A 26,140-nucleotide genomic window follows, 5' to 3' on the forward strand; every position below is an offset into this window, starting at 1 on the left:
TCCATTCCATACATATATATGGGGAGGTACAAGCTCCAACTCGGTTTTACAGTGAAAACTGCAGGAACTTCAAACCGGCACTAGGAAACAGACTGAGAAAGCAGAGAAAAATTGTCTCCTGCAACCCGTTCCCTTGGTGCTAGATGAACGAACGTCTCTCCACTTGCTCAGTTCTGAGAGATAAGTGTGTGTGAAAGCCGACCTTCAGCTAGCTTGTTGGGAACACAAAGTTTCTTTTCAGTTGCAAACTCCATTCCATACATATATATGGGAAGTACAAGCTCCAACTCGGTTTTACAGTGAAAACTGCAGGAACTTCAAACCGGCACTAGGAAACAGACTGAGAAAGCTGAGAAAAAGTGTCTCCTGCAACCCGTTCCCTTGGTGCTAGATGAACGAACGTCTCTCCACTTGCTCAGTTCTGAGAGATAAGTGTGTGTGAAAGCCGTCCTTCAGCTAGCTTGTTGGGAACACAAAGTTTCTTTTCAGATGCAAACTCCATTCCATACATATATATGGGGAGGTACAAGCTCCAACTCGGTTTTACAGTGAAAACTGCAGGAACTTCAAACCGGCACTAGGAAACAGACTGAGAAAGCAGAGAAAAAGTGTCTCCTGCAACCCGTTCCCTTGGTGCTAGATGAACGAACGTCTCTCCACTTGCTCAGTTCTGAGACACAGGTGTGTGTGAAAGCCGTCCTTCAGCTAGCTTGGTGGGAACACAAAGTTTCTTTTCAGTTGCAAACTCCATTCCATACATATATATGGGAAGTACAAGCTCCAACTCGGTTTTACAGTGAAAACTGCAGGAACTTCAAACCGGCACTAGGAAACAGACTGAGAAAGCTGAGAAAAAGTGTCTCCTGCAACCCGTTCCCTTGGTGCTAGATGAACGAACGTCTCTCCACTTGCTCAGTTCTGAGAGATAAGTGTGTGTGAAAGCCGTCCTTCAGCTAGCTTGTTGGGAACACAAAGTTTCTTTTCAGATGCAAACTCCATTCCATACATATATATGGGAGGTACAAGCTCCAACTCGGTTTTACAGTGAAAACTGCAGGAACTTGAAACCGGCACTAGGAAATAGACTGAGAAAGCAGAGAAAAAGTGTCTCCTGCAACCCGTTCCCTTGGTGCTAGATGAACGAACGTCTCTCCACTTGCTCAGTTCTGAGAGATAAGTGTGTGTGAAAGCCGTCCTTCAGCTAGCTTGTTGGGAACACAAAGTTTCTTTTCAGTTGCAAACTCCATTCCATACATATATATGGGAGGTACAAGCTCCAACTCGGTTTTACAGTGAAAACTGCAGGAACTTGAAACCGGCACTAGGAAATAGACTGAGAAAGCAGAGAAAAAGTGTCTCCTGCAACCCGTTCCCTTGGTGCTAGGTGAACGAACGTCTCTCCACTTGCTCAGTTCTGAGAGAAAAGTGTGTGTGAAAGCCGTCCTTCAGCTAGCTTGTTGGGTACACAAAGTTTCTTTTCAGTTGCAAACTCCATTCCATACATATATATGGGAGGTACAAGCTCCAACTCGGTTTTACACTGAAAACTGCAGGAACTTCAAACCGGCACTAGGAAACAGACTGAGAAAGCAGAGAAAAAGTGTCTCCTGCAACCCGTTCCCTTGGTGCTAGATGAACGAACGTCTCTCCACTTGCTCAGTTCTGAGAGATAAGTGTGTGTGAAAGCCATCCTTCAGCTAGCTTGTTGGGAACACAAAGTTTCTCTTCAGTTGCAAACTCCATTCCATACATATATATGGGGAGGTACAAGCTCCAACTCGGTTTTACAGTGAAAACTGCAGGAACTTCAAACCGGCACTAGGAAACAGACTGAGAAAGCAGAGAAAAATTGTCTCCTGCAACCCGTTCCCTTGGTGCTAGATGAACGAACGTCTCTCCACTTGCTCAGTTCTGAGAGATAAGTGTGTGTGAAAGCCGACCTTCAGCTAGCTTGTTGGGAACACAAAGTTTCTTTTCAGTTGCAAACTCCATTCCATACATATATATGGGAAGTACAAGCTCCAACTCGGTTTTACAGTGAAAACTGCAGGAACTTCAAACCGGCACTAGGAAACAGACTGAGAAAGCTGAGAAAAAGTGTCTCCTGCAACCCGTTCCCTTGGTGCTAGATGAACGAACGTCTCTCCACTTGCTCAGTTCTGAGAGATAAGTGTGTGTGAAAGCCGTCCTTCAGCTAGCTTGTTGGGAACACAAAGTTTCTTTTCAGATGCAAACTCCATTCCATACATATATATGGGGAGGTACAAGCTCCAACTCGGTTTTACAGTGAAAACTGCAGGAACTTCAAACCGGCACTAGGAAACAGACTGAGAAAGCAGAGAAAAAGTGTCTCCTGCAACCCGTTCCCTTGGTGCTAGATGAACGAACGTCTCTCCACTTGCTCAGTTCTGAGACACAGGTGTGTGTGAAAGTAGTCCTTCAGCTAGCTTGTTGGGAACACAAAGTTTCTTTTCAGTTGCAAACTCCATTCCATACATATATATGGGGAGGTACAAGCTCCAACTCGGTTTTACAGTGAAAACTGCAGGAACTTCAAACCGGCACTAGGAAATAGACTGAGAAAGCAGAGAAAAATTGTCTCCTGCAACCCGTTCCCTTGGTGCTAGATGAACGAACGTCTCTCCACTTGCTCAGTTCTGAGAGATAAGTGTGTGTGAAAGCCGTCCTTCAGCTAGCTTGGTGGGAACACAAAGTTTCTTTTCAGTTGCAAACTCCATTCCATACATATATATGGGAAGTACAAGCTCCAACTCGGTTTTACAGTGAAAACTGCAGGAACTTCAAACCGGCACTAGGAAACAGACTGAGAAAGCAGAGAAAAATTGTCTCCTGCAACCCGTTCCCTTGGTGCTAGATGAACGAACGTCTCTCCACTTGCTCAGTTCTGAGAGATAAGTGTGTGTGAAAGCCGTTCTTCAGCTAATTTGGTGGGAACACAAAGTTTCTTTTCAGTTGCAAACTCCATTCCATACATATATATGGGAAGTACAAGCTCCAACTCGGTTTTACAGTGAAAACTGCAGGAACTTCAAACCGGCACTAGGAAACAGACTGAGAAAGCTGAGAAAAAGTGTCTCCTGCAACCCGTTCCCTTGGTGCTAGATGAAAGAACGTCTCTCCACTTGCTCAGTTCTGAGAGATAAGTGTGTGTGAAAGCCGTCCTTCAGCTAGCTTGGTGGGAACACAAAGTTTCTTTTCAGTTGCAAACTCCATTCCATACATATATATGGGAAGTACAAGCTCCAACTCGGTTTTACAGTGAAAACTGCAGGAACTTCAAACCGGCACTAGGAAACAGACTGAGAAAGCTGAGAAAAAGTGTCTCCTGCAACCCGTTCCCTTGGTGCTAGATGAACGAACGTCTCTCCACTTGCTCAGTTCTGAGAGATAAGTGTGTGTGAAAGCCGTCCTTCACCTAGCTTGTTGGGAACACAAAGTTTCTTTTCAGATGCAAACTCCATTCCATACATATATATGGGGAGGTACAAGCTCCAACTCGGTTTTACAGTGAAAACTGCAGGAACTTCAAACCGGCACTAGGAAACAGACTGAGAAAGCAGAGAAAAAGTGTCTCCTGCAACCCGTTCCCTTGGTGCTAGATGAACGAACGTCTCTCCACTTGCTCAGTTCTGAGACACAGGTGTGTGAAAGCCGTCCTTCAGCTAGCTTGTTGGGAACACAAAGTTTCTTTTCAGTTGCAAACTCCATTCCATACATATATATGGGGAGGTACAAGCTCCAACTCGGTTTTACAGTGAAAACTGCAGGAACTTCAAACCGGCAATAGGAAATAGGCTGAGAAAGCAGAGAAAAATTGTCTCCTGCAACCCGTTCCCTTGGTGCTAGATGAACGAACGTCTCTCCACTTGCTCAGTTCTGAGAGATAAGTGTGTGTGAAAGCCGTCCTTCAGCTAGCTTGGTGGGAACACAAAGTTTCTTTTCAGTTGCAAACTCCATTCCATACATATATATGGGAAGTACAAGCTCCAACTCGGTTTTACAGTGAAAACTGCAGGAACTTCAAACCGGCACTAGGAAACAGACTGAGAAAGCTGAGAAAAAGTGTCTCCTGCAACCCGTTCCCTTGGTGCTAGATGAACGAACGTCTCTCCACTTGCTCAGTTCTGAGAGATAAGTGTGTGTGAAAGCCGTCCTTCACCTAGCTTGTTGGGAACACAAAGTTTCTTTTCAGATGCAAACTCCATTCCATACATATATATGGGGAGGTACAAGCTCCAACTCGGTTTTACAGTGAAAACTGCAGGAACTTCAAACCGGCACTAGGAAACAGACTGAGAAAGCAGAGAAAAAGTGTCTCCTGCAACCCGTTCCCTTGGTGCTAGATGAACGAACGTCTCTCCACTTGCTCAGTTCTGAGACACAGGTGTGTGTGAAAGCCGTCCTTCAGCTAGCTTGTTGGGAACACAAAGTTTCTTTTCAGTTGCAAACTCCATTCCATACATATATATGGGGAGGTACAAGCTCCAACTCGGTTTTACAGTGAAAACTGCAGGAACTTCAAACCGGCAATAGGAAATAGGCTGAGAAAGCAGAGAAAAATTGTCTCCTGCAACCCGTTCCCTTGGTGCTAGATGAACGAACGTCTCTCCACTTGCTCAGTTCTGAGAGATAAGTGTGTGTGAAAGCCGTCCTTCACCTAGCTTGTTCGGAACACAAAGTTTCTTTTCAGTTGCAAACTCCATTCCATACATATATGTGGGAAGTACAAGCTCCAACTCGGTTTTACAGTGAAAACTGCAGGAACTTCAAACCGGCACTAGGAAACAGACTGAGAAAGCTGAGAAAAAGTGTCTCCTGCAACCCGTTCCCTTGGTGCTAGATGAACGAACGTCTCTCCACTTGCTCAGTTCTGAGAGATAAGTGTGTGTGAAAGCCGTCCTTCAGCTAGCTTGTTGGGAACACAAAGTTTCTTTTCAGATGCAAACTCCATTCCATACATATATATGGGGAGGTACAAGCTCCAACTCGGTTTTACAGTGAAAACTGCAGGAACTTCAAACCGGCACTAGGAAACAGACTGAGAAAGCAGAGAAAAAGTGTCTCCTGCAACCCGTTCCCTTGGTGCTAGATGAACGAACGTCTCTCCACTTGCTCAGTTCTGAGAGATAAGTGTGTGTGAAAGCCGTCCTTCAGCTAGCTTGGTGGGAACACAAAGTTTCTTTTCAGTTGCAAACTCCATTCCATACATATATATGGGAGGTACAAGCTCCAACTCGGTTTTACAGTGAAAACTGCAGGAACTTGAAACCGGCACTAGGAAATAGACTGAGAAAGCAGAGAAAAAGTGTCTCCTGCAACCCGTTCCCTTGGTGCTAGATGAACGAACGTCTCTCCACTTGCTCAGTTCTGAGAGATAAGTGTGTGTGAAAGCCGTCCTTCACCTAGCTTGTTGGGAACACAAAGTTTCTTTTCAGTTGCAAACTCCATTCCATACATATATATGGGAGGTACAAGCTCCAACTCGGTTTTACAGTGAAAACTACAGGAACTTGAAACCGGCACTAGGAAATAGACTGAGAAAGCAGAGAAAAAGTGTCTCCTGCAACCCGTTCCCTTGGTTCTAGATGAACGAACGTCTCTCCACTTGCTCAGTTCTGAGAGATAAGTGTGTGTGAAAGCCGTCCTTCACCTAGCTTGTTGGGAACACAAAGTTTCTTTTCAGTTGCAAACTCCATTCCATACATATATATGGGGAGGTACAAGCTCCAACTCGGTTTTACAGTGAAAACTGCAGGAACTTCAAACCGGCACTAGGAAACACACTGAGAAAGCAGAGAAAAAGTGTCTCCTGCATCCCGTTCCCTTGGTGCTAGATGAACGAACGTCTCTCCACTTGCTCAGTTCTGAGACACAGGTGTGTGTGAAAGCCGTCCTTCAGCTAGCTTGTTGGGAACACAAAGTTTCTTTTCAGTTGCAAACTCCATTCCATACATATATATGGGGAGGTACAAGCTCCAACTCGGTTTTACAGTGAAAACTGCAGGAACTTCAAACCGGCACTAGGAAATAGACTGAGAAAGCAGAGAAAAATTGTCTCCTGCAACCCGTTCCCTTGGTGCTAGATGAACGAACGTCTCTCCACTTGCTCAGTTCTGAGAGATAAGTGTGTGTGAAAGCCGTCCTTCAGCTAGCTTGTTGGGAACACAAAGTTTCTTTTCAGTTGCAAACTCCATTCCATACATATATATGGGAGGTACAAGCTCCAACTCGGTTTTACAGTGAAAACTGCAGGAACTTGAAACCGGCACTAGGAAATAGACTGAGAAAGCAGAGAAAAAGTGTCTCCTGCAAACCGTTCCCTTGGTGCTAGATGAACGAACGTCTCTCCACTTGCTCAGTTCTGAGACACAAGTGTGTGTGAAAGCCGTCCTTCAGCTAGCTTGTTGGGAACACAAAGTTTCTTTTCAGTTGCAAACTCCATTCCATACATATATATGGGGAGGTACAAGCTCCAACTCGGTTTTACAGTGAAAACTGCAGGAACTTCAAACCGGCACTAGGAAACAGACTGAGAAAGCAGAGAAAAAGTGTCTCCTGCAACCCGTTCCCTTGGTGCTAGATGAACGAACGTCTCTCCACTTGCTCAGTTCTGAGACACAGGTGTGTGTGAAAGCCGTCCTTCAGCTAGCTTGTTTTGAACACAAAGTTTCTTTTCAGTTGCAAACTCCATTCCATACATATATATGGGGAGGTACAAGCTCCAACTCGGTTTTACAGTGAAAACTGCAGGAACTTCAAACCGGCAATAGGAAATAGGCTGAGAAAGCAGAGAAAAATTTTCTCCTGCAACCCGTTCCCTTGGTGCTAGATGAACGAACGTCTCTCCACTTGCTCAGTTCTGAGAGATAAGTGTGTGTGAAAGCCGTCCTTCACCTAGCTTGTTCGGAACACAAAGTTTCTTTTCAGTTGCAAACTCCATTCCATACATATATGTGGGAAGTACAAGCTCCAACTCGGTTTTACAGTGAAAACTGCAGGAACTTCAAACCGGCACTAGGAAACAGACTGAGAAAGCTGAGAAAAAGTGTCTCCTGCAACCCGTTCCCTTGGTGCTAGATGAACGAACGTCTCTCCACTTGCTCAGTTCTGAGAGATAAGTGTGTGTGAAAGCCGTCCTTCAGCTAGCTTGTTGGGAACACAAAGTTTCTTTTCAGATGCAAACTCCATTCCATACATATATATGGGGAGGTACAAGCTCCAACTCGGTTTTACAGTGAAAACTGCAGGAACTTCAAACCGGCACTAGGAAACAGACTGAGAAAGCAGAGAAAAAGTGTCTCCTGCAACCCGTTCCCTTGGTGCTAGATGAACGAACGTCTCTCCACTTGCTCAGTTCTGAGAGATAAGTGTGTGTGAAAGCCGTCCTTCAGCTAGCTTGTTGGGAACACAAAGTTTCTTTTCAGTTGCAAACTCCATTCCATACATATATATGGGAGGTACAAGCTCCAACTCGGTTTTACAGTGAAAACTGCAGGAACTTGAAACCGGCACTAGGAAATAGACTGAGAAAGCAGAGAAAAAGTGTCTCCTGCAACCCGTTCCCTTGGTTCTAGATGAACGAACGTCTCTCCACTTGCTCAGTTCTGAGAGATAAGTGTGTGTGAAAGCCGTCCTTCACCTAGCTTGTTGGGAACACAAAGTTTCTTTTCAGTTGCAAACTCCATTCCATACATATATATGGGGAGGTACAAGCTCCAACTCGGTTTTACAGTGAAAATTGCAGGAACTTGAAACCGGCACTAGGAAATAGACTGAGAAAGCAGAGAAAAAGTGTCTCCTGCAACCCGTTCCCTTGGTTCTAGATGAACGAACGTCTCTCCACTTGCTCAGTTCTGAGAGATAAGTGTGTGTGAAAGCCGTCCTTCAGCTAGCTTGTTGGGAACACAAAGTTTCTTTTCAGTTGCAAACTCCATTCCATACATATATATGGGAGGTACAAGCTCCAACTCGGTTTTACAGTGAAAACTGCAGGAACTTGAAACCGGCACTAGGAAATAGACTGAGAAAGCAGAGAAAAAGTGTCTCCTGCAAACCGTTCCCTTGGTGCTAGATGAACGAACGTCTCTCCACTTGCTCAGTTCTGAGACACAAGTGTGTGTGAAAGCCGTCCTTCAGCTAGCTTGTTGGGAACACAAAGTTTCTTTTCAGTTGCAAACTCCATTCCATACATATATATGGGGAGGTACAAGCTCCAACTCGGTTTTACAGTGAAAACTGCAGGAACTTCAAACCGGCACTAGGAAACAGACTGAGAAAGCAGAGAAAAAGTGTCTCCTGCAACCCGTTCCCTTGGTGCTAGATGAACGAACGTCTCTCCACTTGCTCAGTTCTGAGACACAGGTGTGTGTGAAAGCCGTCCTTCAGCTAGCTTGTTGGGAACACAAAGTTTCTTTTCAGTTGCAAACTCCATTCCATACATATATATGGGGAGGTACAAGCTCCAACTCGATTTTACAGTGAAAACTGCAGGAACTTCAAACCGGCACTAGGAAACAGACTGAGAAAGCAGAGAAAAAGTGTCTCCTGCAACCCGTTCCCTTGGTGCTAGATGAACGAACGTCTCTCCACTTGCTCAGTTCTGAGAGATAAGTGTGTGTGAAAGCCGTCCTTCAGCTAGCTTGGTGGGAACACAAAGTTTCTTTTCAGTTGCAAACTCCATTCCATACATATATATGGGAAGTACAAGCTCCAACTCGGTTTTACAGTGAAAACTGCAGGAACTTCAAACCGGCACTAGGAAACAGACTGAGAAAGCTGAGAAAAAGTGTCTCCTGCAACCCGTTCCCTTGGTGCTAGATGAACGAACGTCTCTCCACTTGCTCAGTTCTGAGAGATAAGTGTGTGTGAAAGCCGTCCTTCAGCTAGCTTGTTGGGAACACAAAGTTTCTTTTCAGTTGCAAACTCCATTCCATACATATATATGGGGAGGTACAAGCTCCAACTCGGTTTTACAGTGAAAACTGCAGGAACTTGAAACCGGCACTAGGAAATAGACTGAGAAAGCAGAGAAAAAATGTCTCCTGCAACCCGTTCCCTTGGTTCTAGATGAACGAACGTCTCTCCACTTGCTCAGTTCTGAGAGATAAGTGTGTGTGAAAGCCGTCCTTCACCTAGCTTGTTGGGAACACAAAGTTTCTTTTCAGTTGCAAACTCCATTCCATACATATATATGGGAGGTACAAGCTCCAACTCGGTTTTACAGTGAAAACTGCAGGAACTTCAAACCGGCACTAGGAAACAGACTGAGAAAGCAGAGAAAAAGTGTCTCCTGCAACCCGTTCCCTTGGTGCTAGATGAACGAACGTCTCTCCACTTGCTCAGTTCTGAGAGATAAGTGTGTGTGAAAGCCGTCCTTCAGCTAGCTTGTTGGGAACACAAAGTTTCTTTTCAGTTGCAAACTCCATTCCATACATATATATGGGAAGTACAAGCTCCAACTCGGTTTTACAGTGAAAACTGCAGGAACTTCAAACCGGCACTAGGAAACAGACTGAGAAAGCTGAGAAAAAGTGTCTCCTGCAACCCGTCCCCTTGGTGCTAGATGAACGAACGTCTCTCCACTTGCTCAGTTCTGAGAGTTAAGTGTGTGTGAAAGCCGTCCTTCAGCTAGCTTGTTGGGAACACAAAGTTTCTTTTCAGATGCAAACTCCATTCCATACATATATATGGGGAGGTACAAGCTCCAACTCGGTTTTACAGTGAAAACTGCAGGAACTTCAAACCGGCACTAGGAAACAGACTGAGAAAGCAGAGAAAAAGTGTCTCCTGCAACCCGTTCCCTTGGTGCTAGATGAACGAACGTCTCTCCACTTGCTCAGTTCTGAGACACAGGTGTGTGTGAAAGCCGTCCTTCAGCTAGCTTGTTGGGAACACAAAGTTTCTTTTCAGATGCAAACTCCATTCCATACATATATATGGGGAGGTACAAGCTCCAACTCGGTTTTACAGTGAAAACTGCAGGAACTTCAAACCGGCACTAGGAAACAGACTGAGAAAGCAGAGAAAAAGTGTCTCCTGCAACCCGTTCCCTTGGTGCTAGATGAACGAACGTCTCTCCACTTGCTCAGTTCTGAGACACAGGTGTGTGTGAAAGCCGTCCTTCAGCTAGCTTGTTGGGAACACAAAGTTTCTTTTCAGTTGCAATCTCCATTCCATACATATATATGGGGAGGTACAAGCTCCAACTCGGTTTTACAGTGAAAACTGCAGGAACTTCAAACCGGCAATAGGAAAAAGGCTGAGAAAGCAGAGAAAAAGTGTCTCCTGCAACCCGTTCCCTTGGTGCTAGATGAACGAACGTCTCTCCACTTGCTCAGTTCTGAGAGATAAGTGTGTGTGAAAGCCGTCCTTCAGCTAGCTTGTTGGGAACACAAAGTTTCTTTTCAGTTGCAAACTCCATTCCATACATATATATGGGGAGGTACAAGCTCCAACTCGGTTTTACAGTGAAAACTGCAGGAACTTCAAACCGGCACTAGGAAACAGACTGAGAAAGCTGAGAAAAAGTGTCTCCTGCAACCCGTTCCCTTGGTGCTAGATGAACGAACATCTCTCCACTTGCTCAGTTCTGAGAGATAAGTGTGTGTGAAAGCCGTCCTTCAGCTAGCTTGTTGGGAACACAAAGTTTCTTTTCAGATGCAAACTCCATTCCATACATATATATGGGGAGGTACAAGCTCCAACTCGGTTTTACAGTGAAAACTGCAGGAACTTCAAACCGGCACTAGGAAACAGACTGAGAAAGCAGAGAAAAAGTGTCTCCTGCAACCCGTTCCCTTGGTGCTAGATGAACGAACGTCTCTCCACTTGCTCAGTTCTGAGAGATAAGTGTGTGTGAAAGCCGTCCTTCACCTAGCTTGTTGGGAACACAAAGTTTCTTTTCAGTTGCAAACTCCATTCCATACATATATATGGGGAGGTACAAGCTCCAACTCGGTTTTACAGTGAAAACTGCAGGAACTTCAAACCGGCACTAGGAAACAGACTGAGAAAGCAGAGAAAAAGTGTCTCCTGCAACCCGTTCCCTTGGTGCTAGATGAACGAACGTCTCTCCACTTGCTCAGTTCTGAGAGATAAGTGTGTGTGAAAGCCGTCCTTCAGCTAGCTTGTTGGGAACACAAAGTTTCTTTTCAGTTGCAAACTCCATTCCATACATATATATGGGGAGGTACAAGCTCCAACTCGGTTTTACAGTGAAAACTGCAGGAACTTCAAACCGGCACTAGGAAACAGACTGAGAAAGCTGAGAAAAAGTGTCTCCTGCAACCCGTTCCCTTGGTGCTAGATGAACGAACATCTCTCCACTTGCTCAGTTCTGAGAGATAAGTGTGTGTGAAAGCCGTCCTTCAGCTAGCTTGTTGGGAACACAAAGTTTCTTTTCAGTTGCAAACTCCATTCCATACATATATATGGGGAGGTACAAGCTCCAACTCGGTTTTACAGTGAAAACTGCAGGAACTTCAAACCGGCACTAGGAAACAGACTGAGAAAGCAGAGAAAAAGTGTCTCCTGCAACCCGTTCCCTTGGTGCTAGATGAACGAACGTCTCTCCACTTGCTCAGTTCTGAGAGATAAGTGTGTGTGAAAGCCGTCCTTCAGCTAGCTTGTTGGGAACACAAAGTTTCTCTTCAGTTGCAAACTCCATTCCATACATATATATGGGGAGGTACAAGCTCCAACTCGGTTTTACAGTGAAAACTGCAGGATCTTCAAACCGGCACTAGGAAACAGACTGAGAAAGCAGAGAAATATTGTCTCCTGCAACCCGTTCCCTTGGTGCTAGATGAACGAACGTCTCTCCACTTGCTCAGTTCTGAGAGATAAGTGTGTGTGAAAGCCGTCCTTCAGCTAGCTTGTTGGGAACACAAAGTTTCTTTTCAGTTGCAAACTCCATTCCATACATATATATGGGAAGTACAAGCTCCAACTCGGTTTTACAGTGAAAACTGCAGGAACTTCAAACCGGCACTAGGAAACAGACTGAGAAAGCTGAGAAAAAGTGTCTCCTGCAACCCGTTCCCTTGGTGCTAGATGAACGAACGTCTCTCCACTTGCTCAGTTCTGAGAGATAAGTGTGTGTGAAAGCCGTCCTTCAGCTAGCTTGTTGGGAACACAAAGTTTCTTTTCAGTTGCAAACTCCATTCCATACATATATATGGGGAGGTACAAGCTCCAACTCGGTTTTACAGTGAAAACTGCAGGAACTTCAAACCGGCACTAGGAAACAGACTGAGAAAGCAGAGAAAAAGTGTCTCCTGCAACCCGTTCCCTTGGTGCTAGATGAACGAACGTCTCTCCACTTGCTCAGTTCTGAGACACAGGTGTGTGTGAAAGCCGTCCTTCAGCTAGCTTGTTGGGAACACAAAGTTTCTTTTCAGTTGCAATCTCCATTCCATACATATATATGGGGAGGTACAAGCTCCAACTCGGTTTTACAGTGAAAACTGCAGGAACTTCAAACCAGCAATAGGAAATAGGCTGAGAAAGCAGAGAAAAATTGTCTCCTGCAACCCGTTCCCTTGGTGCTAGATGAACGAACGTCTCTCCACTTGCTCAGTTCTGAGAGATAAGTGTGTGTGAAAGCCGTCCTTCAGCTAGCTTGTTGGGAACACAAAGTTTCTTTTCAGTTGCAAACTCCATTCCATACATATATATGGGAGGTACAAGCTCCAACTCGGTTTTACAGTGAAAACTGCAGGAACTTGAAACCGGCACTAGGAAATAGACTGAGAAAGCAGAGAAAAAGTGTCTCCTGCAACCCGTTCCCTTGGTGCTAGATGAACGAACGTCTCTCCACTTGCTCAGTTCTGAGACACAAGTGTGTGTGAAAGCCGTCCTTCAGCTAGCTTGTTGGGAACACAAAGTTTCTTTTCAGTTGCAAACTCCATTCCATACATATATATGGGGAGGTACAAGCTCCAACTCGGTTTTACAGTGAAAACTGCAGGAACTTCAAACCGGCACTAGGAAACAGACTGAGAAAGCAGAGAAAAAGTGTCTCCTGCAACCCGTTCCCTTGGTGCTAGATGAACGAACGTCTCTCCACTTGCTCAGTTCTGAGACACAGGTGTGTGTGAAAGCCGTCCTTCAGCTAGCTTGTTGGGAACACAAAGTTTCTTTTCAGTTGCAAACTCCATTCCATACATATATATGGGGAGGTACAAGCTCCAACTCGGTTTTACAGTGAAAACTGCAGGAACTTCAAACCGGCAATAGGAAATAGGCTGAGAAAGCAGAGAAAAATTGTCTCCTGCAACCCGTTCCCTTGGTGCTAGATGAACGAACGTCTCTCCACTTGCTCAGTTCTGAGAGATAAGTGTGTGTGAAAGCCGTCCTTCACCTAGCTTGTTCGGAACACAAAGTTTCTTTTCAGTTGCAAACTCCATTCCATACATATATGTGGGAAGTACAAGCTCCAACTCGGTTTTACAGTGAAAACTGCAGGAACTTCAAACCGGCACTAGGAAACAGACTGAGAAAGCTGAGAAAAAGTGTCTCCTGCAACCCGTTCCCTTGGTGCTAGATGAACGAACGTCTCTCCACTTGCTCAGTTCTGAGAGATAAGTGTGTGTGAAAGCCGTCCTTCAGCTAGCTTGTTGGGAACACAAAGTTTCTTTTCAGATGCAAACTCCATTCCATACATATATATGGGGAGGTACAAGCTCCAACTCGGTTTTACAGTGAAAACTGCAGGAACTTCAAACCGGCACTAGGAAACAGACTGAGAAAGCAGAGAAAAAGTGTCTCCTGCAACCCGTTCCCTTGGTGCTAGATGAACGAACGTCTCTCCACTTGCTCAGTTCTGAGAGATAAGTGTGTGTGAAAGCCGTCCTTCAGCTAGCTTGTTGGGAACACAAAGTTTCTTTTCAGTTGCAAACTCCATTCCATACATATATATGGGAGGTACAAGCTCCAACTCGGTTTTACAGTGAAAACTGCAGGAACTTGAAACCGGCACTAGGAAATAGACTGAGAAAGCAGAGAAAAAGTGTCTCCTGCAACCCGTTCCCTTGGTTCTAGATGAACGAACGTCTCTCCACTTGCTCAGTTCTGAGAGATAAGTGTGTGTGAAAGCCGTCCTTCACCTAGCTTGTTGGGAACACAAAGTTTCTTTTCAGTTGCAAACTCCATTCCATACATATATATGGGAGGTACAAGCTCCAACTCGGTTTTACAGTGAAAACTGCAGGAACTTGAAACCGGCACTAGGAAATAGACTGAGAAAGCAGAGAAAAAGTGTCTCCTGCAACCCGTTCCCTTGGTTCTAGATGAACGAACGTCTCTCCACTTGCTCAGTTCTGAGAGATAAGTGTGTGTGAAAGCCGTCCTTCAGCTAGCTTGTTGGGAACACAAAGTTTCTTTTCAGTTGCAAACTCCATTCCATACATATATATGGGAGGTACAAGCTCCAACTCGGTTTTACAGTGAAAACTGCAGGAACTTGAAACCGGCACTAGGAAATAGACTGAGAAAGCAGAGAAAAAGTGGCTCCTGCAAACCGTTCCCTTGGTGCTAGATGAACGAACGTCTCTCCACTTGCTCAGTTCTGAGACACAAGTGTGTGTGAAAGCCGTCCTTCAGCTAGCTTGTTGGGAACACAAAGTTTCTTTTCAGTTGCAAACTCCATTCCATACATATATATGGGGAGGTACAAGCTCCAACTCGGTTTTACAGTGAAAACTGCAGGAACTTCAAACCGGCACTAGGAAACAGACTGAGAAAGCAGAGAAAAAGTGTCTCCTGCAACCCGTTCCCTTGGTGCTAGATGAACGAACGTCTCTCCACTTGCTCAGTTCTGAGACACAGGTGTGTGTGAAAGCCGTCCTTCAGCTAGCTTGTTGGGAACACAAAGTTTCTTTTCAGTTGCAAACTCCATTCCATACATATATATGGGGAGGTACAAGCTCCAACTCGGTTTTACAGTGAAAACTGCAGGAACTTCAAACCGGCAATAGGAAATAGGCTGAGAAAGCAGAGAAAAATTGTCTCCTGCAACCCGTTCCCTTGGTGCTAGATGAACGAACGTCTCTCCACTTGCTCAGTTCTGAGAGATAAGTGTGTGTGAAAGCCGTCCTTCACCTAGCTTGTTCGGAACACAAAGTTTCTTTTCAGTTGCAAACTCCATTCCATACATATATGTGGGAAGTACAAGCTCCAACTCGGTTTTACAGTGAAAACTGCAGGAACTTCAAACCGGCACTAGGAAACAGACTGAGAAAGCTGAGAAAAAGTGTCTCCTGCAACCCGTTCCCTTGGTGCTAGATGAACGAACGTCTCTCCACTTGCTCAGTTCTGAGAGATAAGTGTGTGTGAAAGCCGTCCTTCAGCTAGCTTGTTGGGAACACAAAGTTTCTTTTCAGATGCAAACTCCATTCCATACATATATATGGGGAGGTACAAGCTCCAACTCGGTTTTACAGTGAAAACTGCAGGAACTTCAAACCGGCACTAGGAAACAGACTGAGAAAGCAGAGAAAAAGTGTCTCCTGCAACCCGTTCCCTTGGTGCTAGATGAACGAACGTCTCTCCACTTGCTCAGTTCTGAGAGATAAGTGTGTGTGAAAGCCGTCCTTCAGCTAGCTTGTTGGGAACACAAAGTTTCTTTTCAGTTGCAAACTCCATTCCATACATATATATGGGAGGTACAAGCTCCAACTCGGTTTTACAGTGAAAACTGCAGGAACTTGAAACCGGCACTAGGAAATAGACTGAGAAAGCAGAGAAAAAGTGTCTCCTGCAACCCGTTCCCTTGGTTCTAGATGAACGAACGTCTCTCCACTTGCTCAGTTCTGAGAGATAAGTGTGTGTGAAAGCCGTCCTTCACCTAGCTTGTTGGGAACACAAAGTTTCTTTTCAGTTGCAAACTCCATTCCATACATATATATGGGAGGTACAAGCTCCAACTCGGTTTTACAGTGAAAACTGCAGGAACTTGAAACCGGCACTAGGAAATAGACTGAGAAAGCAGAGAAAAAGTGTCTCCTGCAACCCGTTCCCTTGGTTCTAGATGAACGAACGTCTCTCCACTTGCTCAGTTCTGAGAGATAAGTGTGTGTGAAAGCCGTCCTTCAGCTAGCTTGTTGGGAACACAAAGTTTCTTTTCAGTTGCAAACTCCATTCCATACATATATATGGGAGGTACAAGCTCCAACTCGGTTTTACAGTGAAAACTGCAGGAACTTGAAACCGGCACTAGGAAATAGACTGAGAAAGCAGAGAAAAAGTGGCTCCTGCAAACCGTTCCCTTGGTGCTAGATGAACGAACGTCTCTCCACTTGCTCAGTTCTGAGACACAAGTGTGTGTGAAAGCCGTCCTTCAGCTAGCTTGTTGGGAACACAAAGTTTCTTTTCAGTTGCAAACTCCATTCCATACATATATATGGGGAGGTACAAGCTCCAACTCGGTTTTACAGTGAAAACTGCAGGAACTTCAAACCGGCACTAGGAAACAGACTGAGAAAGCAGAGAAAAAGTGTCTCCTGCAACCCGTTCCCTTGGTGCTAGATGAACGAACGTCTCTCCACTTGCTCAGTTCTGAGACACAGGTGTGTGTGAAAGCCGTCCTTCAGCTAGCTTGTTGGGAACACAAAGTTTCTTTTCAGTTGCAAACTCCATTCCATACATATATATGGGGAGGTACAAGCTCCAACTCGATTTTACAGTGAAAACTGCAGGAACTTCAAACCGGCACTAGGAAACAGACTGAGAAAGCAGAGAAAAAGTGTCTCCTGCAACCCGTTCCCTTGGTGCTAGATGAACGAACGTCTCTCCACTTGCTCAGTTCTGAGAGATAAGTGTGTGTGAAAGCCGTCCTTCAGCTAGCTTGGTGGGAACACAAAGTTTCTTTTCAGTTGCAAACTCCATTCCATACATATATATGGGAAGTACAAGCTCCAACTCGGTTTTACAGTGAAAACTGCAGGAACTTCAAACCGGCACTAGGAAACAGACTGAGAAAGCTGAGAAAAAGTGTCTCCTGCAACCCGTTCCCTTGGTGCTAGATGAACGAAATCTCTCCACTTGCTCAGTTCTGAGAGATAAGTGTGTGTGAAAGCCGTCCTTCAGCTAGCTTGTTGGGAACACAAAGTTTCTTTTCAGTTGCAAACTCCATTCCATACATATATATGGGGAGGTACAAGCTCCAACTCGGTTTTACAGTGAAAACTGCAGGAACTTGAAACCGGCACTAGGAAATAGACTGAGAAAGCAGAGAAAAAGTGTCTCCTGCAACCCGTTCCCTTGGTTCTAGATGAACGAACGTCTCTCCACTTGCTCAGTTCTGAGAGATAAGTGTGTGTGAAAGCCGTCCTTCACCTAGCTTGTTGGGAACACAAAGTTTCTTTTCAGTTGCAAACTCCATTCCATACATATATATGGGAGGTACAAGCTCCAACTCGGTTTTACAGTGAAAACTGCAGGAACTTCAAACCGGCACTAGGAAACAGACTGAGAAAGCTGAGAAAAAGTGTCTCCTGCAACCCGTTCCCTTGGTGCTAGATGAACGAACGTCTCTCCACTTGCTCAGTTCTGAGAGATAAGTGTGTGTGAAAGCCGTCCTTCAGCTAGCTTGTTGGGAACACAAAGTTTCTTTTCAGTTGCAAACTCCATTCCATACATATATATGGGAAGTACAAGCTCCAACTCGGTTTTACAGTGAAAACTGCAGGAACTTCAAACCGGCACTAGGAAACAGACTGAGAAAACTGAGAAAAAGTGTCTCCTGCAACCCGTTCCCTTGGTGCTAGATGAACGAACGTCTCTCCACTTGCTCAGTTCTGAGAGATAAGTGTGTGTGAAAGCCGTCCTTCAGCTAGCTTGTTGGGAACACAAAGTTTCTTTTCAGATGCAAACTCCATTCCATACATATATATGGGGAGGTACAAGCTCCAACTCGGTTTTACAGTGAAAACTGCAGGAACTTCAAACCGGCACTAGGAAACAGACTGAGAAAGCAGAGAAAAAGTGTCTCCTGCAACCCGTTCCCTTGGTGCTAGATGAACGAACGTCTCTCCACTTGCTCAGTTCTGAGACACAGGTGTGTGTGAAAGCCGTCCTTCAGCTAGCTTGTTGGGAACACAAAGTTTCTTTTCAGATGCAAACTCCATTCCATACATATATATGGGAAGGTACAAGCTCCAACTCGGTTTTACAGTGAAAACTGCAGGAACTTCAAACCGGCACTAGGAAACAGACTGAGAAAGCAGAGAAAAAGTGTCTCCTGCAACCCGTTCCCTTGGTGCTAGATGAACGAACGTCTCTCCACTTGCTCAGTTCTGAGACACAGGTGTGTGTGAAAGCCGTCCTTCAGCTAGCTTGTTGGGAACACAAAGTTTCTTTTCAGTTGCAATCTCCATTCCATACATATATATGGGGAGGTACAAGCTCCAACTCGGTTTTACAGTGAAAACTGCAGGAACTTCAAACCGGCAATAGGAAAAAGGCTGAGAAAGCAGAGAAAAATTGTCTCCTGCAACCCGTTCCCTTGGTGCTAGATGAACGAACGTCTCTCCACTTGCTCAGTTCTGAGAGATAAGTGTGTGTGAAAGCCGTCCTTCAGCTAGCTTGTTGGGAACACAAAGTTTCTTTTCAGTTGCAAACTCCATTCCATACATATATATGGGGAGGTACAAGCTCCAACTCGGTTTTACAGTGAAAACTGCAGGAACTTGAAACCGGCACTAGGAAACAGACTGAGAAAGCTGAGAAAAAGTGTCTCCTGCAACCCGTTCCCTTGGTGCTAGATGAACGAACGTCTCTCCACTTGCTCAGTTCTGAGAGATAAGTGTGTGTGAAAGCCGTCCTTCAGCTAGCTTGTTGGGAACACAAAGTTTCTTTTCAGATGCAAACTCCATTCCATACATATATATGGGGAGGTACAAGCTCCAACTCGGTTTTACAGTGAAAACTGCAGGAACTTCAAACCGGCACTAGGAAACAGACTGAGAAAGCAGAGAAAAAGTGTCTCCTGCAACCCGTTCCCTTGGTGCTAGATGAACGAACGTCTCTCCACTTGCTCAGTTCTGAGAGATAAGTGTGTGTGAAAGCCGTCCTTCAGCTAGCTTGTTGGGAACACAAAGTTTCTTTTCAGTTGCAAACTCCATTCCATACATATATATGGGAGGTACAAGCTCCAACTCGGTTTTACAGTGAAAACTGCAGGAACTTGAAACCGGCACTAGGAAATAGACTGAGAAAGCAGAGAAAAAGTGTCTCCTGCAACCCGTTCCCTTGGTGCTAGATGAACGAACGTCTCTCCACTTGCTCAGTTCTGAGAGATAAGTGTGTGTGAAAGCCGTCCTTCACCTAGCTTGTTGGGAACACAAAGTTTCTTTTCAGTTGCAAACTCCATTCCATACATATATATGGGGAGGTACAAGCTCCAACTCGGTTTTACAGTGAAAACTGCAGGAACTTCAAACCGGCACTAGGAAACAGACTGAGAAAGCAGAGAAAAAGTGTCTCCTGCAACCCGTTCCCTTGGTGCTAGATGAACGAACGTCTCTCCACTTGCTCAGTTCTGAGAGATAAGTGTGTGTGAAAGCCGTCCTTCAGCTAGCTTGTTGGGAACACAAAGTTTCTCTTCAGTTGCAAACTCCATTCCATACATATATATGGGGAGGTACAAGCTCCAACTCGGTTTTACAGTGAAAACTGCAGGATCTTCAAACCGGCACTAGGAAACAGACTGAGAAAGCAGAGAAAAAGTGTCTCCTGCAACCCGTTCCCTTGGTGCTAGATGAACGAACGTCTCTCCACTTGCTCAGTTCTGAGAGATAAGTGTGTGTGAAAGCCGTCCTTCAGCTAGCTTGTTGGGAACACAAAGTTTCTTTTCAGTTGCAAACTCCATTCCATACATATATATGGGAAGTACAAGCTCCAACTCGGTTTTACAGTGAAAACTGCAGGAACTTCAAACCGGCACTAGGAAACAGACTGAGAAAGCTGAGAAAAAGTGTCTCCTGCAACCCGTTCCCTTGGTGCTAGATGAACGAACGTCTCTCCACTTGCTCAGTTCTGAGAGATAAGTGTGTGTGAAAGCCGTCCTTCAGCTAGCTTGTTGGGAACACAAAGTTTCTTTTCAGATGCAAACTCCATTCCATACATATATATGGGGAGGTACAAGCTCCAACTCGGTTTTACAGTGAAAACTGCAGGAACTTCAAACCGGCACTAGGAAACAGACTGAGAAAGCAGAGAAAAAGTGTCTCCTGCAACCCGTTCCCTTGGTGCTAGATGAACGAACGTCTCTCCACTTGCTCTGTTCTGAGACACAGGTGTGTGTGAAAGCCGTCCTTCAGCTAGCTTGTTGGGAACACAAAGTTTCTTTTCAGTTGCAATCTCCATTCCATACATATATATGGGGAGGTACAAGCTCCAACTCGGTTTTACAGTGAAAACTGCAGGAACTTCAAACCAGCAATAGGAAATAGGCTGAGAAAGCAGAGAAAAATTGTCTCCTGCAACCCGTTCCCTTGGTGCTAGATGAACGAACGTCTCTCCACTTGCTCAGTTCTGAGAGATAAGTGTGTGTGAAAGCCGTCCTTCAGCTAGCTTGTTGGGAACACAAAGTTTCTTTTCAGTTGCAAACTCCATTCCATACATATATATGGGGAGGTACAAGCTCCAACTCGGTTTTACAGTGAAAACTGCAGGAACTTCAAACCGGCACTAGGAAACAGACTGAGAAAGCTGAGAAAAAGTGTCTCCTGCAACCCGTTCCCTTGGTGCTAGATGAACGAACGTCTCTCCACTTGCTCAGTTCTGAGAGATAAGTGTGTGTGAAAGCCGTCCTTCAGCTAGCTTGTTGGGAACACAAAGTTTCTTTTCAAATGCAAACTCCATTCCATACATATATATGGGGAGGTACAAGCTCCAACTCGGTTTTACAGTGAAAACTGCAGGAACTTCAAACCGGCACTAGGAAACAGACTGAGAAAGCAGAGAAAAAGTGTCTCCTGCAACCCGTTCCCTTGGTGCTAGATGAACGAACGTCTCTCCACTTGCTCAGTTCTGAGAGATAAGTGTGTGTGAAAGCCGTCCTTCAGCTAGCTTGTTGGGAACACAAAGTTTCTTTTCAGTTGCAAACTCCATTCCATACATATATATGGGAGGTACAAGCTCCAACTCGGTTTTACAGTGAAAACTGCAGGAACTTGAAACCGGCACTAGGAAATAGACTGAGAAAGCAGAGAAAAAGTGTCTCCTGCAACCCGTTCCCTTGGTGCTAGATGAACGAACGTCTCTCCACTTGCTCAGTTCTGAGAGATACGTGTGTGTGAAAGCCGTCCTTCACCTAGCTTGTTGGGAACACAAAGTTTCTTTTCAGTTGCAAACTCCATTCCATACATATATATGGGGAGGTACAAGCTCCAACTCGGTTTTACAGTGAAAACTGCAGGAACTTCAAACCGGCACTAGGAAACAGACTGAGAAAGCAGAGAAAAAGTGTCTCCTGCAACCCGTTCCCTTGGTGCTAGATGAACGAACGTCTCTCCACTTGCTCAGTTCTGAGACACAGGTGTGTGTGAAAGCCGTCCTTCAGCTAGCTTGTTGGGAACACAAAGTTTCTTTTCAGTTGCAAACTCCATTCCATACATATATATGGGAAGTACAAGCTCCAACTCGGTTTTACAGTGAAAACTGCAGGAACTTCAAACCGGCACTAGGAAACAGACTGAGAAAGCTGAGAAAAAGTGTCTCCTGCAACCCGTTCCCTTGGTGCTAGATGAACGAACGTCTCTCCACTTGCTCAGTTCTGAGAGATAAGTGTGTGTGAAAGCCGTCCTTCAGCTAGCTTGTTGGGAACACAAAGTTTCTTTTCAGATGCAAACTCCATTCCATACATATATATGGGGAGGTACAAGCTCCAACTCGGTTTTACAGTGAAAACTGCAGGAACTTCAAACCGGCACTAGGAAACAGACTGAGAAAGCAGAGAAAAAGTGTCTCCTGCAACCCGTTCCCTTGGTGCTAGATGAACGAACGTCTCTCCACTTGCTCAGTTCTGAGACACAGGTGTGTGTGAAAGCCGTCCTTCAGCTAGCTTGTTGGGAACACAAAGTTTCTTTTCAGATGCAAACTCCATTCCATACATATATATGGGGAGGTACAAGCTCCAACTCGGTTTTACAGTGAAAACTGCAGGAACTTCAAACCGGCACTAGGAAACAGACTGAGAAAGCAGAGAAAAAGTGTCTCCTGCAACCCGTTCCCTTGGTGCTAGATGAACGAACGTCTCTCCACTTGCTCAGTTCTGAGACACAGGTGTGTGTGAAAGCCGTCCTTCAGCTAGCTTGTTGGGAACACAAAGTTTCTTTTCAGTTGCAATCTCCATTCCATACATATATATGGGGAGGTACAAGCTCCAACTCGGTTTTACAGTGAAAACTGCACGAACTTCAAACCGGCAATAGGAAAAAGGCTGAGAAAGCAGAGAAAAATTGTCTCCTGCAACCCGTTCCCTTGGTGCTAGATGAACGAACGTCTCTCCACTTGCTCAGTTCTGAGAGATAAGTGTGTGTGAAAGCCGTCCTTCAGCTAGCTTGTTGGGAACACAAAGTTTCTTTTCAGTTGCAAACTCCATTCCATACATATATATGGGGAGGTACAAGCTCCAACTCGGTTTTACAGTGAAAACTGCAGGAACTTCAAACCGGCACTAGGAAACAGACTGAGAAAGCTGAGAAAAAGTGTCTCCTGCAACCCGTTCCCTTGGTGCTAGATGAACGAACGTCTCTCCACTTGCTCAGTTCTGAGAGATAAGTGTGTGTGAAAGCCGTCCTTCAGCTAGCTTGTTGGGAACACAAAGTTTCTTTTCAGATGCAAACTCCATTCCATACATATATATGGGGAGGTACAAGCTCCAACTCGGTTTTACAGTGAAAACTGCAGGAACTTCAAACCGGCACTAGGAAACAGACTGAGAAAGCAGAGAAAAAGTGTCTCCTGCAACCCGTTCCCTTGGTGCTAGATGAACGAACGTCTCTCCACTTGCTCAGTTCTGAGAGATAAGTGTGTGTGAAAGCCGTCCTTCAGCTAGCTTGTTGGGAACACAAAGTTTCTTTTCAGTTGCAAACTCCATTCCATACATATATATGGGAGGTACAAGCTCCAACTCGGTTTTACAGTGAAAACTGCAGGAACTTGAAACCGGCACTAGGAAATAGACTGAGAAAGCAGAGAAAAAGTGTCTCCTGCAACCCGTTCCCTTGGTGCTAGATGAACGAACGTCTCTCCACTTGCTCACTTCTGAGAGATAAGTGTGTGTGAAAGCCGTCCTTCAGCTAGCTTGTTGGGAACACAAAGTTTCTTTTCAGTTGCAAACTCCATTCCATACATATATATGGGGAGGTACAAGCTCCAACTCGGTTTTACAGTGAAAACTGCAGGAACTTCAAACCGGCACTAGGAAACAGACTGAGAAAGCAGAGAAAAAGTGTCTCCTGCAACCCGTTCCCTTGGTGCTAGATGAACGAACGTCTCTCCACTTGCTCAGTTCTGAGAGATAAGTGTGTGTGAAAGCCGTCCTTCAGCTAGCTTGTTGGGAACACAAAGTTTCTCTTCAGTTGCAAACTCCATTCCATACATATATATGGGGAGGTACAAGCTCCAACTCGGTTTTACAGTGAAAACTGCAGGATCTTCAAACCGGCACTAGGAAACAGACTGAGAAAGCAGAGAAATATTGTCTCCTGCAACCCGTTCCCTTGGTGCTAGATGAACGAACGTCTCTCCACTTGCTCAGTTCTGAGAGATAAGTGTGTGTGAAAGCCGTCCTTCAGCTAGCTTTTTGGGAACACAAAGTTTCTTTTCAGTTGCAAACTCCATTCCATACATATATATGGGGAGGTACAAGCTCCAACTCGGTTTTACAGTGAAAACTGCAGGAACTTCAAACCGGCACTAGGAAACAGACTGAGAAAGCTGAGAAAAAGTGTCTCCTGCAACCCGTTCCCTTGGTGCTAGATGAACGAACGTCTCTCCACTTGCTCAGTTCTGAGAGATAAGTGTGTGTGAAAGCCGTCCTTCAGCTAGCTTGTTGGGAACACAAAGTTTCTTTTCAGATGCAAACTCCATTCCATACATATATATGGGGAGGTACAAGCTCCAACTCGGTTTTACAGTGAAAACTGCAGGAACTTCAAACCGGCACTAGGAAACAGACTGAGAAAGCAGAGAAAAAGTGTCTCCTGCAACCCGTTCCCTTGGTGCTAGATGAACGAACGTCTCTCCACTTGCTCAGTTCTGAGACACAGGTGTGTGTGAAAGCCGTCCTTCAGCTAGCTTGTTGGGTACACAAAGTTTCTTTTCAGTTGCAATCTCCATTCCATACATATATATGGGGAGGTACAAGCTCCAACTCGGTTTTACAGTGAAAACTGCAGGAACTTCAAACCAGCAATAGGAAATAGGCTGAGAAAGCAGAGAAAAATTGTCTCCTGCAACCCGTTCCCTTGGTGCTAGATGAACGAACGTCTCTCCACTTGCTCAGTTCTGAGAGATAAGTGTGTGTGAAAGCCGTCCTTCAGCTAGCTTGTTGGGAACACAAAGTTTCTTTTCAGTTGCAAACTCCATTCCATACATATATATGGGGAGGTACAAGCTCCAACTAGGTTTTACAGTGAAAACTGCAGGAACTTCAAACCGGCACTAGGAAACAGACTGAGAAAGCTGAGAAAAAGTGTCTCCTGCAACCCGTTCCCTTGGTGCTAGATGAACGAACGTCTCTCCACTTGCTCAGTTCTGAGAGATAAGTGTGTGTGAAAGCCGTCCTTCAGCTAGCTTGTTGGGAACACAAAGTTTCTTTTCAAATGCAAACTCCATTCCATACATATATATGGGGAGGTACAAGCTCCAACTCGGTTTTACAGTGAAAACTGCAGGAACTTCAAACCGGCACTAGGAAACAGACTGAGAAAGCAGAGAAAAAGTGTCTCCTGCAACCCGTTCCCTTGGTGCTAGATGAACGAACGTCTCTCCACTTGCTCAGTTCTGAGAGATAAGTGTGTGTGAAAGCCGTCCTTCAGCTAGCTTGTTGGGAACACAAAGTTTCTTTTCAGTTGCAAACTCCATTCCATACATATATATGGGAGGTACAAGCTCCAAATCGGTTTTACAGTGAAAACTGCAGGAACTTGAAACCGGCACTAGGAAATAGACTGAGAAAGCAGAGAAAAAGTGTCTCCTGCAACCCGTTCCCTTGGTGCTAGATGAACGAACGTCTCTCCACTTGCTCAGTTCTGAGAGATAAGTGTGTGTGAAAGCCGTCCTTCACCTAGCTTGTTGGGAACACAAAGTTTCTTTTCAGTTGCAAACTCCATTCCATACATATATATGGGGAGGTACAAGCTCCAACTCGGTTTTACAGTGAAAACTGCAGGAACTTCAAACCGGCACTAGGAAACAGACTGAGAAAGCAGAGAAAAAGTGTCTCCTGCAACCCGTTCCCTTGGTGCTAGATGAACGAACGTCTCTCCACTTGCTCAGTTCTGAGACACAGGTGTGTGTGAAAGCCGTCCTTCAGCTAGCTTGTTGGGAACACAAAGTTTCTTTTCAGTTGCAAACTCCATTCCATACATATATATGGGGAGGTACAAGCTCCAACTCGGTTTTACAGTGAAAACTGCAGGAACTTCAAACCGGCACTAGGAAATAGACTGAGAAAGCAGAGAAAAATTGTCTCCTGCAACCCGTTCCCTTGGTGCTAGATGAACGAACGTCTCTCCACTTGCTCAGTTCTGAGAGATAAGTGTGTGTGAAAGCCGTCCTTCAGCTAGCTTGTTGGGAACACAAAGTTTCTTTTCAGTTGCAAACTCCATTCCTTACATATATATGGGAGGTACAAGCTCCAACTCGGTTTTACAGTGAAAACTGCAGGAACTTGAAACCGGCACTAGGAAATAGACTGAGAAAGCAGAGAAAAAGTGTCTCCTGCAAACCGTTCCCTTGGTGCTAGATGAACGAACGTCTCTCCACTTGCTCAGTTCTGAGAGATAAGTGTGTGTGAAAGCCGTCCTTCACCTAGCTTGTTCGGAACACAAAGTTTCTTTTCAGTTGCAAACTCCATTCCATACATATATATGGGGAGGTACAAGCTCCA

The sequence above is a fragment of the Camelus bactrianus genome, chromosome 5 (assembly GCF_048773025.1).
Source record: "Camelus bactrianus isolate YW-2024 breed Bactrian camel chromosome 5, ASM4877302v1, whole genome shotgun sequence".
NCBI lineage: Eukaryota > Metazoa > Chordata > Mammalia > Artiodactyla > Camelidae > Camelus > Camelus bactrianus.